Source organism: Mus pahari, chromosome 12 (genome assembly GCF_900095145.1).
Source record: "Mus pahari chromosome 12, PAHARI_EIJ_v1.1, whole genome shotgun sequence".
NCBI classification, from domain to species: Eukaryota; Metazoa; Chordata; class Mammalia; order Rodentia; family Muridae; genus Mus; species Mus pahari.
In genome coordinates this window covers 21,305,327-21,311,994 of record NC_034601.1, presented here as the reverse complement: position 1 = coordinate 21,311,994, position 6,668 = coordinate 21,305,327, and the positions used below count along the sequence as shown (strand labels likewise).

The window sequence follows — 6,668 nt, the reverse complement described above, 5'->3', positions numbered from 1 at the left end:
AACATCAAATATAATTAGCCCCAGGGCTATCCTCAACAGCTTCCTGCATCCCTTAAATCACCCATAAACTACTTATAATACCTCATATAATGTGCTATGCACATAGTACAATTTTGCATATGCCACAGTATATTCTCTAGAGAACAAGGACAAGAAAACATGGATGTGTGTTATTAGATGCAGACACAATATATTTTTAGCTTTTCCAGTTTCCAGTGTTGTTGCACATACAAATGTGGAGCTGCCTGTATGCAGCCCCAGCTGTAAGATAAGAGGCCAAAGCCCATGCATCCAGCCAGGGCTCCACCCTTCTGTCCCCAGGAGAGCTGATTAGCACCTCCCTGGCTGCTCTGAACTGCCTGGCTCTTGCTGGTCCTGGATTTCCCAGCCCTTCCCTTCCTGTGCTTACATCAAGTTGGTTGGAAACAGTAAACAGGATGATGGGCTCACCTGCTCTGACCTAGACCTCAGCATGTGGCCACAGAGCCCAGAGCCTGAAAACTTCCCAGTCAGCCAGGGCTCATGCTCCTTTTGAAACTCAGAAGCCACCCAGGAAGTGAGTGCCAATGTACCAGTACTTTGTTGAAAATGTTTCAGAATCCAGTGCACTTGCCAGATTTCAAAGCTTTTCTTTCTTTTCAGCTACCAAGGGATCCAATGTCTGGTAACTAAGGTTAGCAGGAAGGGTGGAGGGGGAAATCTTTGTAATGATCGGTTGGTTATCCAAAGCTACCATTTCCATAGTTCTCTTGGTTGAACTAACAAATGGATCTCAGGATGTATTCTGGAAACCTGCTAACATGAAAGATAAATAAAACCACACCCCTTTTCCTCTCTACTGTTTCCATGAAGACAGACTAATTCTGTGAGAAGGTGCATGGGATGCGTTCCATCGCTGCCACTGAGCAGATATCTGGGAGCCACCAACATGACATCACAGATTCAGTTCCAGTGTTCTGTCCCTGGAGACAGCATTAGATCCCAAAGGCTCAGGGCTTGTCCCCACTTCCCTTTTCAGGCAACAAAAGCCACATCTGGCAGTCACCTATGCTGATTGATCTCTTGTTTTTTTTAACCAGGTACAAATAAGGGATGCCATGATCCTTTTTGGATTTTACGAATTTGACAGATGTGATCAGAGAATCCAGAAGCATGCTTAGCAGTTTTCTATAAAAGATGTAACAGAGGATACAAATGAATGAGCAGATGAAGTCGACACAGGGCAAGGGATAAGGGAGCCAGGCCACAGAGCTTCTCTGTACTCTCTGCATTGCCCCCCCCCCCCAAGCATCTCCACTGAAAGTTTATAGAAACCTGGTGCTTAAGACTTCTACAAAGCCCGATTTCCACATCCCCCATCTCCCCAGAGTGCAGCTTATCACCCTCTGATCATTAGTCCTTCAGGGACTAGACCCATTCTGAGTCTATACAAGGGAAACACCACAGGGCACTTCACTGGCATAAAGCATGAGCTTTATGAAGACTATGAATGATAAAATATACTTCTATTATTTAAAAAAACTTAAGTGTTTTACATGTTGAACTAGGAACTGGTAACAAGATATACATACATTTCTTATTTCACCACAACTGCAGTGCCCCAGACACTTGAATACATTCCAAACTGAGACTAGTGGCAAGCTATAAAGTTCCCAGTCCCAGGACACTCCGGTGGCTTGGCAGAAAGCGGATGTCAAAGGGTCAAGACAGCAGGAACACGCTGTAAAATAAAGAATCTGTCATCTATTCGACTTAGTGTTAAATAATATTCACAAAGGACAGCTCTTTAGTACCAAGAGGACAATCACTGGGGGCCACCTCTGAAACTAACCCCATGTAAGAAACATTCATGTTGAATTGATGAAGACACCTCTGTCACATACTTATTCTTCAAACACCCAGTTTCCAAAGACCATACTCACTAATGACTCCAGAGTGACTGGGCACACGGCAGAAATAATGTTGCCCTTGGACTCGGAAGGAAGGCTTGGTTTCAGGATGTGTTATGATAGGAAGCACATTATGAAATGTCACTCCTTAATCCCTCTGTGCCCTGCAGTAATCATCTATGAAGGAAGGGTTATTATCTTGTACCCTGCCCCATGTCTAGTGACATGCGATATTTATGGGAATACCATTGCTCTTGCCATGAACCACAAACAGGGAACACAAGGGCACACTTCTCTACATAATCTTTGTTACATCCAGGGAGCCAGAGCCAGGCACATACTTTATGAATGAGAGAAGAATTAAGTTGGTTAACTAAACCTCCTTGCACAGTGGTTAATAGTTGGCTGCAGCCATCAAACCAGGCCCCAGGAACCACAACCTATTGGAGTAGATTTTTATTATAATTTTCACATCTTCCTCTGTCTGGTGTGCTACTGAAAGTCATCTTTGGACTGATTACATCCCCGTGAATGCCAAGGTTCCTTCTTTCCTCTATCCCTCTCCCTCTCCCTCTCCCTCTCCCTCTCCCTCCCCCTCTCTTTCAATTATTTTCTAAGTGTGATAACTTTCTGTTCAAAATTGTAAACATTATGTGGTAATTAAATGAGTTCAGGAAAAACATATTTCAAATACCAGTTCTTCCATTGATATATTCAGTTCTATGTATTTAAGACTTCATGGGGCCCCTGCCTTCACATGGTGTTTGAATGTTACTTGTCATAGGACTGTGAGTACTTCCAATACTATAAACCCCTCTTCTAAATATACTCCATCAAGGGACGCTTAATAACATTGATACCAGAATCCAATATAGTATTCTAATTACAGCTAACTAATTCAATAGTAATGATAGTAGCAGCAAACACTTATACAGAACTTGGGTGGTACTTTTTTTTTCTAAATATTTTAGCATTATAATGTTAAGATTCATATTTTAAGAATAATCTTATTATCTTCAATTAAATTACTTTAACCCAGAAAATAATGAATACTTGACAATTTGCAAAGCAATCTAGTTCACTAAATTCTGTTATTCTATTTCAATTTCATATTGGTAAATGTTTTCTCATAAATCTACAATTATCCTATTGGAATCTCGGGTAGGGTTTATCTTGCTGTGATAAAACACCATGACCAAAGGCAACTTGTGGAAAAACAGCTTTATTTCAGCTTGTAGTTTCACATCACATTGCACAGTCCATCATGGAAGGGAGATGGGGCAGAGACTCAAAGTGTGGGATGTCTGCCACCAAAGAGGCCAGCAGAATCACAATCAGCAAGAGGCAAGAAGGCAGTTCAGTTCAGCACAACAGAGTAGCCAGCATTCATTCATGCTTTGCTTTATTTAAGCATATTTAAGCACAGCACCATTTAGTGAAAACTTTCCAGGTGATAATTAACTCAATCCCCTGTGAACAAAAAAGCTTATATAAATCTCGAAGAACAAAATACAGTAAATAAAGATCAGATGTGACTACCCCTTCCAAAAAGATGAATTCTATAGATTTACTGCATGTGACATTTTCCATAAAAATATGTTTTATAGATTGGCTGATGAAGACCGAGCTACACATCTGCTCTATATGTAAGGGGAGCCTAGGTTGACAGTTCAGGCTCCAGGAGCCCCCAAGGGTCCAGTTGGTCTTCCTGTGGAACCGCTATCCCCTTTGGGTTCATTAGTCTATTCCCCAACTCTCCCACAAGACTCCCTGAGCTACTAGGTGGAGCCTCTCAGAAGAGAGTTATGCTAGGCTCTGCTAGCATGAGAGAGTATCATTAAGAGTGTCGGGGGGATTGGTTCTTGCCCATGGGATGGATCTCAAGTTGAGCCAGTCATCCTTTAGTCTCTGCTCCATCTTTGTCCTTGTACTTTTGGTAGGTAGGACACATTTTTGATCAAAGGTTTTGTGTGTGGGTTGGTGTCCTTATCCCTCCACTGGGGGTCCTATATGGCAGGCTACAGGCCCCTTCAGGCTCCATATACCCCACTGCTAGAGGTCCTAGCTTCGGTCAACCCCATAGGTTCCATGGAGCCTCCCTATCCTAGGTCTCTGGCTTGTCCTAGAGATGTCCCCTCCCCTGCTCACTGCTGATTTCCATTCTCTCCTCCCTCTCTCTCCCTATACCTGATTCCCCCTCTTCATTTCTCTCCTTACCCCCTCTCCCACCCAGTTTCCTCCCTCCCTCGACCTCTGACATCTGTTTTATTTCTGCTTCTGAATGAGATTTGAGCCTCTTCCCTTCAGTCTTCCTTGCTACTTGGCTTCTTTGGGTCTGTAAATTGTGGTGTGGTTATCCTGTACTTTATGGCTAATATCCACTTATAAGTGAGTGGTGCAACAAGTTCTAAGAAACATCAAGTTATAAAGAAAACTACTTAACTTTTCTACTTATATATGAAATATGTGCTCCTGAAAACTAGGACTCTATGGATTTAGTCTCATAATCCAAGAAATTCTACATTTATAAATTTTGATTCTAGATTTTAAAATTAATGGAAGCAATGATTAGGTCATCTGAAGGACTATCTTTTAGCTGAGTCCCACTCTAGATGTGTATCTTGATAGGGGCACTGAAGGTCAAGTCACACTGATAGCTTGATTTAATTATTAAAGATTAACAATAAATCAAATTGATAGACTTTAAATAATGTGGCCAGGCCAAGCCAGATAAAAAGTAAAATTCATCACATTCACACAGATTTCATAGTAGTTTCAATATTTAAAGAATGGAATAGAAAACACTGCCTTACACAACAATATACTTCAAGAAATGAAATATACCCAAAAAACTTTGTCTCAATCATTCATGAGAATGTTCATGTGGAATCTGGTATTCTATTTTAAACAAAGTAATATCAACCTTTTTCACTAATATTGCTGATTTGGCCACAGTTTTCTTTCTTTCTTTCTTTCTTTCTTTCTTTCTTTCTTTCTTTCTTTCTTTTTTCTTTTTTCTTTTTTTTTTTTTGAAGTGTACTTCAGGTTGTATTTTAATTTTCTTATGAATTTTCATGGATATGATTGTCAAAATAAAATTTCTATGGGAACTTAAATGTTAATCAGTGACAAGAGACAAAAATACTTAAAGAAAAAATGCTGACATTACTCAATTACATTCCAGATAAGAGCCTAGAGCAGAGTGGCCTTTTTTCACAGTGGAGGCATTTTGAGTGTTGGCAGTGCCTTGGTTATGGTATACCTGTATTGGGTACTGGTGCACTGTGAGTCTGAATGTATTTGGACACAGTTTCTTTTACATTCCTGCTTTATTTTGATTTCATAATTTTTGGCCCTAAGTGAAATGAAACATAAACATAGATAATACAGGCATAGCTTCACGCATGCACATGTGGAAGAAAACTTACATCCGAGATAGCTTGTCAGCACTGACGCTCCTCCAGGAGCGATTGCTGTAACAAATGGCTATGCGTAGCTCAAGACTGATGAACTAACTCTACCTCTTTCTTTGAGAACTCCATTGGCCGTGACTTTGCGGTCAATCTCCTCCCAAATATGCCATGGTGATGAAAACACAACACAGTTAATATGATTACATGCTGTGCGCCTAGATTGGGCAGATTGACCGCTACACTACCATCTTCCACAGCTTATGAGACCCCTTAGAACTTGCAGTTTCTCCAGGCCATGTGCTCCTGCTTTTCTTCTTCCTCCTCCCCTGAGTGCTCTCCCTCTTCCATTTTCTCCTTCTTCTCTCACCCCGCCCCCACCTTCTGCTTCACCTTCCCTTTTATCTGCCCAATCATCAGCTCTCCTTTATTTTACAAATTAAGGTAGGAAACAGCTTTACAGGAAATCACTTGAGAATTAACTGATTCCTTATTTGCAGCCACCCACTGGAGAACAGAATTAACATCAACTGTAATTAGCCCCAGGGCTATCCACAACAGTGGCGGAACTCAGATCCAAACAGGACTAACAAATAGTGATTTTGCCCAGTTTGACTAATCTGCTCACAGCGATCAAGGAAACATCCATTCTTCCTCTCCTCTCCCTTCAGCGGATGTCTTTTCACTCCCCCGACAGTGCCCTTTGACTGTCTGTGCCCTCTGTAGCTGGCCTCCCTCAGGGAGCTGTGGTACCTTCAGGAATGTATCAGGTCCTTATAATCCTGGCTATAATGGGGGAAGGAACTGTCCTCTTTCTTTGTTTAGTGCCTGCTTCAGTCTCTGCTTCTTCTTTCTCACCAACAGAGGCTGCCTCCCCACACCCCACTCATTCTACATGTGGGGCTCATGTTTCTAAAACACCACAGGAAACACTCACATGAAGAACAGTAATTACTCTAAATACAAGAGCACCTTGCCAACCTTACTGGGGACACCAGGGGATGCTGTGTTCCCTGATGTCTGAGTCCCATGCGGGGGGGGGGGGGGGGGAATCTGGATGCCACATCTGAGGCACACGTAGTAAGAGAGCAGGAATCTTCAGGCAAGGAGTTGTTTGTGATGCTGTATCAGAGCTACAAAGGAGGGTCCATGGAGAAGGGCGTCTGCCTGGAGGAGATGCTGAAGCAGGTAGAATCCTGCTTTCTAGGATGAGAACCAAATTAAAAAAAAAAAAGGTTTAATCATTGCACCTATAATGCTTATAGTCCTGTCGCGAAAGCTGGTACCTAAACATCTACTGTTCCCTCAATCTATATTGTATTTGAGAGAGAGAGAGAGAGAGAGAGAGAGAGAGAGAGAGAGAGAGAGA

General features: G+C 41.9%; 1 protein-coding gene across 1 annotated transcript in view; it reads left to right on the top strand.

Moving 5' to 3' along the window:
• P3h2 (prolyl 3-hydroxylase 2) overlaps nucleotides 1-6,668 on the top strand; it is a 143,240-nt gene that overhangs the window by 119,275 nt on the left and 17,297 nt on the right. The window lies entirely within an intron of this gene.